Genomic DNA, 13,023 nt, shown 5'->3' with positions numbered 1-13,023 from the left:
TCTTTCCCTTAAACAACCCCTGGCCCCTTCAGGGATCATATCAAAGGCTGGACTTTCTTCCCTGCCAGGTGGGTTTAAAGACCCCCTTCCCTAGCCACACAATGTCTATAGAGAGCATCTGGAGAGCCTGGACATATATTCCCATGACAGCAACAAGGCACTCCTTCCCATCCCCATGGAGGTGGTAGATGAAAGGCCGGATAGAGAGGCAGGACTTTCACCACCTCCAGGTTAGGAAGGTCATCCCCTCCCAGCAGTGTCCAGAGACCCATGGAAGTGGGGAGGAGAGTCAGTTAAGGATACAGAGTAGTATTCAGAGGTGCCCCTGAAGGGAGCTGAAATGCCCACCTCCGCCAGCAGCAATAAGGAATCCCACTTTGTGTGTCAATGGACCAATTCCTGGAAAGCATACAATTCACCCAAAATGAAATAAATCATTTATAGCCCTGTAACTGTTAAGGAAATTGAACTCATAATTAAAACCTCCAGAAAAAGAAATCTCTTGGCCCAGATTGTTCCATCAGAGAATTATACCAAATTTTTAAAGAGGAATTATCACTTCCAGAAAACACAAGAACAGGGAGTATTTTCCAATTCCATTTACAAAGCTAGTATTACCTTGACACAAAAACCAGAAAAAGATAGTAAAAAAAAAATAAAACTACAGACCATTACATGAATATAAACATAAAATCCTTAACAATGTATTAGCAAACAGAATTCAACAGTACATAAAAAGCTGAATTTAGGGCGCCTGGGTGGCTCAATTGGTTGAGCGATCTCAGAGTCCTGGGATCGAGTCCCACATGGGGCTCCCAGCTCCACTGGAAGTCTGCTTCTCCCTCTGATCTTCTCCCTTATCATGCTCTCTCACTGTCTCTCTCTCAAATAAATAAATAAAATTTTTTTTTAAAAAGCTGAATTTAATCAAAGATACATGGTTAGTTCAATATTCAAGAATCAATCAATGTAATCCACAATATTAACTGAAAAAAAAAAAATCCACAAGGCCATACTAATTAATCTATACTGAAAAATCAACAGATAAAACTCAATACCTGTTCATAAGAGAAACTCTCAGAAAAAAATGGAATGAAAGAGAACTTCCTCAACTGGGTAATCAGCATCCACAAAAAACCTCCAGTAAACATTACTACACCTGATGATAGAAGACAAACTGCATAATCCCTATTACTGGGAACATGGCAGTGATATCCACACTCACCACGCTAATCCACCACAGTACTGGAAGTCTAGTCAATGCAAGGAGCAGGAAAAGGAAATAAAAGCCACAGAGAAAGAAGAAGTAAAACTCCTATTTGAAGATGACATGAGTTTTCCAAAGAAAATCCCAAGAAAACTACTTTTAAAGTCTCCCAGAACTAATAAATGAGTTCACCAAATCTGTACATACAAGATAAACTTTTTTTTTTAAGATTTTATTTATTTATTTGACAGAGAGAGAGATCACAAGTACACATAGAGGCAGGCGGGGGGGGAGGGGGGGAGGAGGAGCAGGCTCCCTGCTGAGTAGAGAGCCCGAGATGCAGGGCTCAATCCCAGGACCCTGAGATCATGACCTGAACCAAAGGCAGTGGCCCAACCCACTGAGCCACCCAGGTGCCCCAAGATAAACTTTTTTTCTTTTTTAAGATTTTATTTATTTATTTGACAGACAGAGATCACAAGTAGGCAGAGAGGCAGGCAGAGAGAGAGGGGAGGAACCAGGCTCCCCACTAAGCAGAGAGCCCAATGCAGGGCTCGATCCCAGGACCTTGGGATCATGACCCGAGCCGAAAGCAGAGGCTTAACCCACTGAGCCACCCAGGCGCCCCCACCAAGATAAACATTTTAAAAAGCAACTGCATTTCAAGTGAAAAGGCAACCTACACAAAAAAATTTTAGTCATTTATCATATATAATATATGTGTGTGTGTGTGTGTGTGTGTGTGTGTGTACACATACACATATAAAGGGCCTGGATCTAGAACATAAAGAACTTTACAACTCAGTAGTGAAAAGGCAAATAACCTAATTTAATATTTTATTCATTTACTTGACAGAGATCACAAGTAGGCAGAGAGGCAGACTGAGAGAGAGGGAAGCAGGATCCCCGCTGAGCAGAGAGCTTGATGCGGGGCTTAATCCCAGGACCCTGAAATCATGACCTGAGCTGAAGGCAGAGGCTTAACCCACTGAGCCACCCAGGTGCCCCGGCAAATAACCTAATTTAAAAAATAGGCAAAGGATCTGAATAAACATTTCTCCAAGGAAAATATACAAAGTGACTAACAAGCACATGGAAAGATGTCTGATGACATTTGCCATCAGGGACATGCAAATCAAAACCACAATGATATCACCTCACACCCACTAGGATATTATAATACAGCTTCCCTAGTATGTCCCTATAATCAAAAAGACAGATAATAATAAGTGTTGGTGAGGCTGTAGAGAAATGGGAGCACTCACACACTGCTGATGGGATTGTAAAATGGTACAGCCTGGAAGAGTCTAGCAGTCTCTCAAAAGAATAGAGTAATATGAAAACAGAGAGGGAGGCAAACCAAAGAGACTCTTAACTATAGGGAACAAACTGAAGGTTGCAGGAGGGGTGGTGGGTGAGGGGATGGGCTAACTGGGAATGGACACTGAGGAGGGCACTTGAAGTAACGAGCACTGGGTGTTACATGCAACTGATGAAAAACTAAATTCTGCCTCTGAAACTAGTAATACACTATGTTAACTAAATTGGATTTAAATAAATTTTTTAAAAGGATTAAACATGTTTACCATATGACCCAGAAATTTAACTCCTAAGTATATACCAAAGAAAAATTAAAACATATACCTATACAAAAACTTGTACTTGAATGACCATAGCAGCATTACTCATAACAGCCAAAAAGTGATCATCAACTGATCGATGGATAAATAAAATGGGGCCTATCCATAAAATGGAATATCTATCAGCCATACAGATGACGCACTGATTCATGCTACAACAGGGATGAACCTTGAAAACATGTTGAGTGAAAGAAGATAATCACAAAAGACCACATACTGTATGATTCTACTTAAGTGAAATGTCCAGAATAGGCAAATACATAGACAGAAAGTAGATTAGATCTTATTTAGGGCCAAGGCTGGGAGAAAGGGGAGTGTTACTGCTAATGAACAGAGGACTTCTTTTTGAGGTGATGAAAACGTTCTAAAGTTAATTGTAGTGATGGTTATACAACTCAATGAATATATTAAAAATCACTAGCAAATCCACAGCGGGAAATCTTTGTAGAAATTAACAAGGTGATGCTAAAATTCATATGGATATGCTTGGGAACCTAGATTAATCAACACAAACTTGAAAAAGAAGAACAAAGTAGGAGGACTCATACTTCCTGATTTCAAAACTTACCACAAAGCAACTGTAATTAGGACAGTGTGGCACTTGCATAAGGAGAGACATATATAAATCAATGCTATAGAACTGAGAGTTGAGAAATACACTTATTTGTCTATATAACCACAATATAACCCAGCAACTACACTCCTGGGCATTTATCCCAATGAAATGAAAACTTAAGTTCACACAAAAACCTGTATATGAATGTTCTTAACAGTTTTTATTTAACAGCCATTCACTAGAAATCACCCAACATGTCCTTCAATGGGTAGATCCACACCAAATACTAAGGCTCATGAGGAATACCACGCAGGAAAAAAGAACAAACTATTGATACATGCAACAACCTGAATGAACCTCCAGGGAATTATGCTATGTGGAAAACAACAATCCCCAAAGGTTAAATACTGTCTAATTCCACTTACATAACATTTTTGCAATGGAAGAATTCTAGAAATGACGAACACATTAGTGGTTGTCTGAGAAGGGGGTGTATGGCTATCGAAGGACCACATAAGGAACCTATATGCCAAAACTATTCTGGATCTTGGCTCTATCAATGTCAATATTCTGGCTGTAATACTGTACTATAGTTTTGCAAGATGTTGCCATTGGGGAAAACTGGGTAAGAGGTACATGGGTTCCTTTTGTACTATTTCTTACAACTACAGGTAGCTCTACAATTACCTCAAAATAAACTGTCTTAAAAAGAAGGCAAAGAAGGGGCACCTGGGTGGGCGTCTGCCTTTGGCTCAGGTCATGATCCCAGGGTCCAGGGATCCAGCCCCAAGTCAGACTCCCTGCTCGGCGGACAGCCTGCTTCTCCCTCTCCCACTCCCCCTGCTTGAATTTGCTCTCTCGCTGTCTCTGTCAAATAAATAAATAAAATCTTTAAAAAAAAAAAAAAAAAAAAAGGAAGGAGGAGGAGGTGGAGGAAGACTGGACCACAGAAGAGGAAAAGGCAATGTGGCCACAGACGGAAGTAGTGGAGTGCTGTGATCACACCAAGAAATGAAGGCAGTCACCAGAAGCCAGAAGAGGCAAGAACATACTCTCCCTGGAGCCTCTGGAGGCGGCACGGTCCTCCCACACTTGGACCTCAGCCACTGATTCTGATCTAACTAAGACTTCTGGCCTCCAGAACTGTGAAAACGTAAACTGCTGCTATAGTAAGTCACCAAGTTTGTGGTATTTGTTACAGCAGCCACAAGAAACAAATATAAATACTCATCTCCTAGAAATGTAAAGAATTAACAAATGGGTTTGGAAAAGGCCCTTGAGAAGTCTGAATTGCAACTGCAAAAGAAAACCAGATACAATTTTAGAGTTCTTAATTCAAAATAAGAATAGTAACACTCCTAATTTTTGAAAGTTAAAGAAATCTGAGATAAAGAGAAATAAATACAGCTTTAGGAATATCTCTGTCCAATGCAGACTGAATTCCCTGAAGATTAGCCCACTCAGTATACAAGAACTATTTATAACAGTAGCTGTAGGAAAGATTCAATCTTGATTAACTCTGACTTCCAAGGTATTTCTTCTCAGAAGGAAAGAAAAGGTAAATTGAGCTGGTTTCATTACAACCATAAATAAACTAAGCAAAATAAGGTTACTCCAGCACCCCCTAGACTACTCTAGATTATTTCAGTCCTGCTTCTACACTTCTCTTCCATTCTTACAGAGAACAAAGCAAACATAATTCTCCCTTTAATTTAATCAACTGGTCCTAATTAGCAGCCATGCTGAAAAAACAATTTAAGTTTAAATTTGTAGTTATTCACATGAAAAGTATGTTACTCCCATAATTTGCAAACTCTCCAATTTGAATACAACATAAATCATTATGTGTATGTTTATAACACAAACAATAAAACCAGAAATACGTTTTTACTGAATTTCAGATGATATAATGACACATGTAAGAGTATTAAGAGAGCCAAAACAATCACAACACAGGAAAGGAGAAAAGCACAAAAGGATCTCTCATTTGAAACTCCACATAGGGTGCCTGGGTGGCTCAGTTGGTAAAGCGACTGCCTTCAGCGCAGGTCATGATCCTGGAGTCCCCAGATAAGAGTCCGGCATCATGCTCCCTGCTTATTAGCAGGGAGGCTCTCCCTGACCCTCCCCCATCTCACGCTCTCTCTCCCTCTTTCACCCGCTCTCTCTAAAATAAATATATAAAATCTTCAAAAAGACAAAAAAAAAACTTCCACATCATAGGGGTATCTGGATGGCTGTCAGTTAAATGCCTGACTCTTGATTTCTGCTCAGGTCATGATCTCAGGGGCGTGACACTGAACCCCACATTGGGCTCCCTGATGGGCATGAAGCCCAGAGAGAGATTCTCTCTACCCCTCCTACCCCATTTCCCCCCCTCTAAAAAAGAAAAAAACTCCCACATTATAGAATCATCCTAAGCAGCTACAGCAAACTATGTTCAACATGGATATTCAGAAACTTTGAGCATAACTTGTAATATAAAGCACATCTTATTCAAAAAATAAGCTTACACTTAAAACCACATAAATAGAGTATATTTTAAATTTAAAGTGAATTAAAACAGGCATTACAGCAGACCCTGGAACTAGACTGCTTAAATTCAAACACATGTTACTTCACCTTTCCGGCCCCAGTTTCCTCAAAGGTAAAATGAAGATTATAATAGTATTCACCTCATAGAAGAATTAAAGGAACTGCAAACGTAATGCACTTGGAACTTAAACCAGTATGCAGTAAGCACTCAACAAATATTAACTGTATATAATGATTATTAATAACTACTAGAAGAAACTGTCACCATGACTGCCTATGGACCTCATGTTTCACAGCTGTCATGCTTACCTTTCATCACAGAAAATCTAGAGGTCACAAGAGATGACTCTCAGTGATCTGGAGATCACTGGAGAGAAGGCACTAATTCATCCCCCCTCTAGAGAGTAAACTCAAGGATAGGAATCATGTCTTACATGACTCTGTCCCCACCACCAAGTTCATGGTGTCCAAAAATATTCAAGGTAAATAAATAAAAATGTTGGAGTTCAAGCAGCTCCTAGTTACCATCATTGTCTTCTGTAAACCCACATAGGCATTTTTTTATTTACTTAAAGGCTACACAATAAAAAGAAAACATAATTCTAAGAAACCATCTGTATGACAACAACAGGATGGCAGAAATAATAAGAGCCACAGACAAAGCTGGCTTCCCCAAGGTACCTGAACACTCTTGTGGGAAGAGCCTGTCTGAGCTAAAAATCACCTTTTTCCCTCCATACTCCCTCCATACTACATAGGGTCACACAGAACTCTACGAATGGCTGCCACCACTCTCTTCTCTTCCTCATTCTCTTATTCCTAATTTCTATCAGCTCACCAACACTCAAAATTCCTGCTTCTCCCAAGGGGATTAACTATATACTTAAAACATAAAGTGGAGGCGAGCTCTTATTTGAGTTGGAAAACAATGGGTAGCTTCAGTCTTCCCTTTACTGTCCCCAGAGCAGCAATCTACTTCCTGGGAGGAAGTGAACAATTTCATTTTTCAGAAACCTCAACTGTGAAAGACTGCTGATAAAGTGGTTAATCCCCCCAGGTCAGCCTTCACTGATGGTGCCCCTCAGATACCCCTTCATTTGCCTCCAGGGTAATCACAGTAGGATCGTCATGTTCCCACTGCCAGGAGAGAGGACTAGGTAAAGATGCAATGAACACTGTCAAATCAAGCTGAAGTTCACCACGGCCTTTTGTGAGCTTCACCCCATGACTACAGGAACTCAACCACAGGCTTTCCTCAGCTTCACTCTTACATCCAAAACCTTGCAGCCAAAGGGATCACAGTGGTCCTCATTATCCAAGAGCAATTAGCATGAAATGGAAAAAAACCACACAGTGATTTCTCTTAAACAGGGGCATTATACAATGATGAGAAAAGAGTGGGTTTGGGCACCTGGGTGGCTCAGTGGGTTAAGCCTCTGCCTTCAGCTCAGGTCATGATATCAGAGTCCTGAGATCAAGCCTCACATCAGGCTCTCAGCTCAACCCGGAGACTGCTTCCCCTACTCTCTCTGTCTGCCTCTCTGCCTACTTTGATCTCTATCTCTCTCTGTTAAATAAACAAATAAATAAAATCCTTAAAAAAGAGAAAGAGAGACTAGGTTAGAATTTCCCCCTCAAAAATGAAACACAATATAAATCAATTTATTTTCATAATATATCTGATATTAATGAAAACTTAGGTTACACTTGCAAGTATACACCAATTCTTAGGACAAGGAATTAACAAGGAATTGGGACGTAACTTTGTAGCCAAATTGTAAAACTGCATGATATGAGAACCTTGATTTCTCATTTGCCTTTTACAAGACAACTAAACAAAAGAAAAATTCTAGGTTTCATCATTAATTCCTATGAAGCCTCTCGTGCTTTTTTCAATTCTTAGCATTTTTTCCATCATTCCTGCTGGGTTTCCTCATCAAAATTGGCTTAACACTGCCAAATTCTCACTAGAATCCCTTTAAAGTATAACAGAAAGTGCAGAAATATTAGGTGTGCAACTTGGAATTTTACATATAGATGCACCCACATAACATCCGCTCAATATATGGGACATTTCCAACACTCAAGAAGGTTCCTGAATGAACCGCTATTCTGACTTCTATCACTAGGAAATAGCTGTACCTTATTTCTGGACTTCATTTAAATGGAGTCATAAGGTATGCAATTTTTTGTCTACAAAACCCATCCATGTGGCTGTATCAGTAGTTCATTCATTAACTGCTTTTGTAATGTCCTCTTTTATAAATATACCACAATTTACTCATCCATTCTGCTGCTAATGTATCTTAGGTTTTATCTGATTTTTAGTTGTTATGAATAAAGGTTGTATGAACATTTTTTTACTTTTTTTTTTGGTAGACCTATATATCCCTTCCTCTTGAGTATGTATCTAGGAATAGAACTGATGTTTTAATAGGTAAGATTAGACACAGCCACAGTTTTCCAAAATGATTGTACATTCCCACCAACATATACAAGATTCAGTTGCTCTACAATACTGGCATTAATAATTTTTTAATTTTAGCCATTCTGGAAGGCGTGTAGCAGCAGGTCACTATTTGAATTTCTATTTCTCCTTTGGGAGTTTCCATTTAGGACTAATAACATTGAACACCTTTTTATATGCATACAGACCATTCAGAGATCCTCTAGTAGAAAGTGCCTGTTCAGAACTTCTTTACATGTTTTAAATTGTCCTTTTGTTAATTTTATACATACAAACACACACACACACACACTCTGGGTAGGAGTCCTTGGGCAGATATATGAACTCCAAATTTCTTTTTCCAGTCTGTATTTTGCCATTCATTCTCCTAATGGTATCTTAGGTGGAGAGATGTTCTCGATTTTAATGAAGACTGACATCAAATTTTATCAATCATTGTTACAGTCATTGCTTTCAGAGTCCTTTTTTAAAGAAATTTAGTCTAAGAGTACTAGAGTACTAGTTCTCTGACTCGTGCTTACAGTTTGAACAGTTCTCAACCTTGCTCTGAACGCATGAAATCCTTCATCTCTGCAAGGTTTCCAGCTTCACCTTGCAGTCCATTTAAAAATGTATTCATTCATGTTATGTTGTCAGATGCTAGACAACTCTACTGTTCTGAATGTTTGATCAGTTTTACAACTAGAGGATTCATTTGTGATTATTTCCATATTATAATGGGACTTCTGTATAAGTATATTAAAAACCTAACATAAAAATAAATGAAAAAAAATTCTCTAATACCTATTATTCTAACATTTTACCCCAACATACATTAGATGATTCTTCCCTCTCTTTTTGAGTGGCTTTGCTCCAGTGGAGCCAACTTTTTCACTGAACCATGTTGACTTTTATGAAATAATTGAGTTTTCTGTAGTCTATGAAACCAGAAGCCTACAGGAAGTTATAAGCCTGGTTCTATTAAATCTTATTGACCCCAAAACCTCAAGGAGTTTACAATCCTCCCAAAACCCAGTAACAAAGAATTTTCTGCTCTATCCTTTTCTTGAATTAATGAACAATATCTCCAATCTGCACCCATATTATTCCAAAAAAAAAAAAAACCAAAACAAAACAAAACAAAAACAAAATACCTGACTCTTTACTTGCTTTGCAAGCGTTCCCCTCTCCCATCCTATAATTCTTCACACCCAATCAATCTTCCCTTCTGCTTTCAAAATGTGTGTGGTGGACTCTGAACTCTACTCTGGCAGTGGATGCCCCATGCACTCCCTCGCCACCTCTTGCTTGGAGTACGGAAACTGTCCTTAGCTAATCTCCTTACATTCTTTCACTCTGTCACCACCAGCCATCTCTCCAAAACATGTATCAGATTGTATTACTCATTTGATTAAGATTTTTCTATAGGTCCCACTGCCCATGTGATAAAGTCCCTCTCTCAGCTGAGAATTCACTATCTTTCCTGTGTTCTTTCTCAGCAACTTCTGCAAAACTCTGGTCTGACCCATGGACACCCATGACTCTCTCACCCTGACTCTCCCCTGCTAACTCCTTTGGCTGAAAGCACTTTCTCCTTTACCCTGCAGTCAGCTCCCTGCCTCACTTGGTCAGGGCCCCCACAACAAAACCAACTGTTCTCTTGTATGTGTTCCCACAGCTCTCTATACCCACCACAACTACATTTGAGTCCTTCTCAGATTACCTTAGTTAATTATTTATTTGTTTGTCTCATTCACCAGTCTACAAACTTCTGGACCTGGACTTCTCCCTGGACTTCCTGGATGATAAGGTCAGGAATTAATCTTCACACGCCAAAGACTTGGCAGGACAATTCCATAAAGGTTCAAAGAATGAATAAATGTCCGAGCCACTTTTATTCATATCCTTTTATTTTTTTTCTATAGAGGTGACAACTATATACAAACACGTCAAAGCAATGAACCTAACGTAAGTTTTCTTTCAAAAGTAACCCAACAAGTTATTGACAGTTTAATAAAAACTAAAATTTTCCTTAATTATTGATTATTGCTTCCTGTTAGAAATTAATCAACTCTTTGTTCTGAAATGCTTTTTAAAATAAAGGGCATTAAATAAATAGATAGATAGATAGATGGCAGCAAAAGTAGGTTGAATACATCACTTAACCAAAGTTACTGTAATCATCACCATATAAATCACTATTGGTTACCAATGAAATGAATGAAACACGGTTATTACTTATACAACACAACCAAAGGATCACAAACAAAATACTTCATTGAAAAATGTGTTCCTATGTATCCCCTTAACACATAACAAACCTGAATGATACAGAAAGATGGTATGCACAGTGGTTGAGAACACAGTTGTTTAATTTGTGCCTCAGTTTCCTCATCAGTAAAAACAAAGATGGGAAAGTAAGCACTTCGCAAAGTTGCTAGGTGACTGAGTCTGCACAGACAACATCCTTGGCTGAGTAACCGTAGGGTAAGAATTGTCAACTGTTACCCCTGTATTTTTCACTTTTGTAAGCCCTTTCACATATATCATCTTGGTTTTCCTCACAAAAGTACAATGAGAGGAGGGCCTGGGTGGCTCAGATAGTTAAGTGTCTGCCTTCGGCTCAGGTCATGATCTTAGGGTCCTAGGGTTGAGTCCCATATCAGGCTCCCTGCTCAATGGAAAACCTGCTTCTCTCTTTCCCTCTGCTTCTCCCTCTCCCTCCTCCGCTCCCTCTGCTTGTGCAAACTAGCTCTGTCAAATAAACAAATAAAATCTAAAAATTAAAAAAAAAATACAATGAGTTTGTCTGGACAAGTAATTCTTTGCCCATTTCAGAGGTAAGATACTGACAAAGAGGTTATATGATTTCCCTAACATATTTTAAGTGGCAGAGTAGGAACTAGAAACCACTCCTACCGAAGCCCCAGGCCAAACTGACCAAATCACCAAGTAGCAGTGTAGAAGAAAGTATTTTGGGTTCTCCCCCCATTATTTCCTTCTGGTGGCAAGCAGCAGCCAGCCTAAATAACTGGTGGGGGCATATGAACTAACCCACTTGCTCGGATTAAAAGGTAGAAGCCTCACTTTCACAATGCCTGACACACAGTGAGCACTCCAAAGACAGGAACTACTGATGACTGAAACACAAAGTGCTACTGTGCTTTCTCAATGACAGAACAAAGCACTCCACAAAATCATGCCTGCTATCAAATAAAAAGTCACTTGATAGTATGCTTATCTGTCACATCAAAGTACAATGTGGCAACAAGAACTTTTTAAAAAAACTTATAAAATAATTTTCTTTTACTCTCAAAAATCAACGGAGTTGCAAAAAGGACTTCCATTAAGACACTTTTGGAAAACTAATTATATTTTATGATATATCTTTGCCCAAAAAGCAACATGAGTAGACAATATTTCATCCCTGAAAGGCCTTCACCATACTTTCCATTACTTCCCTAGGCTTAATCGGAATCCTAAACCTCAGCCTTATCTACAGCCACGTGCACATGAATGCAGTCAATGAGCTTCGAAGGCAGAGGCAATATTCCAAGGAACCCATCTAAGCAGGAAACTGTACAAGGAAAGATAACGTCTCTAAGACACTCAAGTGCCCTTTTTATTTCGCCTCTTCAGTGAGACGGTCGAAGCTAAGATACACCTTAACAATCAGATTTGACATCAGTTCCTGGCTGGGGCCTAACTTTCCTTTGGTGGCACTGCCACACTGGCACCTATGGGCAGGCATCTGGCGCCTGAAAATACACAGATGAGGGCTCGACAACCCACGCTCAAGCCTCACACGTGGCGGAAACTTTGGGGCGTTTGCACATGTGATTCAACAATGGCAGAAACAGAGCTCCGTTTGGGGCGAGGCAGCTCCCGGACCCGTCCAGGTCTGGAGCAGGAAGGTCTTGAAATTAACCGGGAACAGGGATGGCGCTCCTGGCCCAACTAGCCCCGCAGTCGCCTAGCTCTCACCGAGCCCGCCCGCGCGGCCCCGCAGCGCTCTCACGCCTCCGCTTGCCTCTGGGAATCGCTTCCCAGCCTCCCCTCACCTGAGCCGCCGACGCCGCCACCTGCGTCGGGACCCCAACTCCTGGTCAAGCGACCGTTATCCGGGTCGCAGCCCGGGGACGCCCGCAGCTCAGGGGGAAGAGTCCGTGGGGTTACTCCCCCTCCGCCACCTCGGGGATTCCCCCGGCCGCCGCCGCCATTTTACCGGCGCGTAACACCTCCCCACCACCACCTGACAGTTCCAGCCTCCCACCTGTGACCAGCAGAGGACGTCGCGCTTCGCCTTGGGGGTCGCGTGGACGAGCTGGAGAATCGTGGGGGTCACAACCGCAAGCAGAACCCGCCGCTAATTCATCCCGAAGCGGGGAGGCGTCGGGCCGTCGCCCTAGTAATGCGTCCAGGCAGGCTCCACCCTGATTGGCTGCGAGCGCCGTGACGCGACGGCGTCCCCGGCTGCGTGGGAAGCCCGGGTGTCCGGCGCCCCGCCCCTGCTCTCCAGCCGGGGGCACCCCGGGCGCTGGCCCCGTAGTGGAGGGCTCCCTTAAAGAGGCCGCGCTCACTTCGTCCTCTGGACTGGGGGTCATGCAGGGGCGAGGAGTAATAACAATAAGAAGCTGCG

At 41.2% G+C, this 13,023-nt stretch overlaps 1 protein-coding gene across 2 annotated transcripts in view; it reads right to left on the bottom strand.

Annotated features, from left to right (window-relative positions):
• Positions 1-12,814, bottom strand: part of LCLAT1 (lysocardiolipin acyltransferase 1) — a 179,940-nt gene extending 167,126 nt beyond the window's left edge. The window contains exon 1 of one of the 2 annotated variants that reach the window (XM_059405379.1): positions 12,658-12,814. The gene's annotated coding sequence lies outside the window, so the exon portion shown is untranslated. Of the gene's footprint in view, positions 1-12,445; positions 12,588-12,657 lie in introns of those variants that run through there. The other variant, XM_059405380.1, reaches the window with a different exon arrangement.
• Between the last annotated feature and the right edge of the window lie 209 nt (positions 12,815-13,023).

Source organism: Mustela nigripes, chromosome 7, assembly GCF_022355385.1.
Source record: "Mustela nigripes isolate SB6536 chromosome 7, MUSNIG.SB6536, whole genome shotgun sequence".
Classification (NCBI taxonomy): domain Eukaryota; kingdom Metazoa; phylum Chordata; class Mammalia; order Carnivora; family Mustelidae; genus Mustela; species Mustela nigripes.
The sequence above is the reverse complement of the archived record's forward strand: the minus strand, read 5'-3'. Positions and strand labels throughout refer to the sequence as shown.